This window comes from Otolemur garnettii, unplaced genomic scaffold, assembly GCF_000181295.1.
Source record: "Otolemur garnettii isolate 467f Iridium unplaced genomic scaffold, OtoGar3 scaffold00117, whole genome shotgun sequence".
In the NCBI taxonomy this organism is placed as follows: Eukaryota; Metazoa; Chordata; class Mammalia; order Primates; family Galagidae; genus Otolemur; species Otolemur garnettii.
In genome coordinates, this window is record NW_003852512.1 from 6133851 (window position 1) to 6134942 (window position 1092).

The window sequence follows — 1092 nt, forward strand, 5'->3', positions numbered from 1 at the left end:
TATAGCTTGGACTTTACCTAACAAATGAAAACAATATAGCCTAATGGTTTGCATTCTCATAATTATGTAAAATAAATAAACACATTTTCAAAAAGAGTGAAAATTATATTTTTGATCTAATTTTCATCCAGATTTTTTCTCTCATTTTTAACTTTTTACACAATTTTTGTCCAGTTGGCTAGCAATTGTTATTTTTGTCGACAATCAAAATCTTAAAAACTTCATGTTTCTCTGACAGCTTTGAAATGCTGGATTTTTATGTAACCCCAAAAATATATTCGTATCCATCTTTTTTACTTACTGCACCATCTCAAAGGTTTATCAACTACTACAACTTTATAAAACATAGACCTAGACACTCCTCATTAACCTTTGCTTACAATTTTCTATTTCTAGATCTCTAGCACTCAGCCTTTTTATTTCTCCAATTCCTTCACAAACTCCTAGAAATATTGCTTATAGTCATGTTCTTAATGACTGAGTCCAGTGGCTTCTGATCACTCTAAAATTCTTTTCTCAAGCCTAGATCTCTTCTCCAAGATTCAGCACAATATGTATAGTATAATCCCATTTACGTACATGCATGAGATAGAAAAAAAACATTTTATGTACACAATAGTATAGTATAATCCCATTTACGTACATGCATGGGATAGAATAAAACATTTTATGTACACAATAGTATAGTATAATCCCATTTACATACATGCATGGAATAGAATAAAACATATTTTAGCGTAAGTCAAATGATTGTTCCTCCAATACACAGCACTGGATATGTATCTATCTGTTTATGTATTTTTTGTCTGTCTTACATTTTATAATGTGTGATACATAAACTAAGAGACTTCATGTTTTTTCCTGCTATATCTTAGATCCTGAAGGATATTTTCACTGAGTATGGCACAAAATTAGCCCTTAAGCTTATAAATAATTGGTTTTTAAGGAACGGAATCTCATGAATGAACTAGTAGAGATGTAAACTTTCCCCTTGGTGCCAGTTCTAGCAGAATGGAAGATGACACCTTCCTCCCCTCCTTAGGACACTATGGATCACTTTAGCTCAAGAAGGATTCCTTTTGTGAACATCAC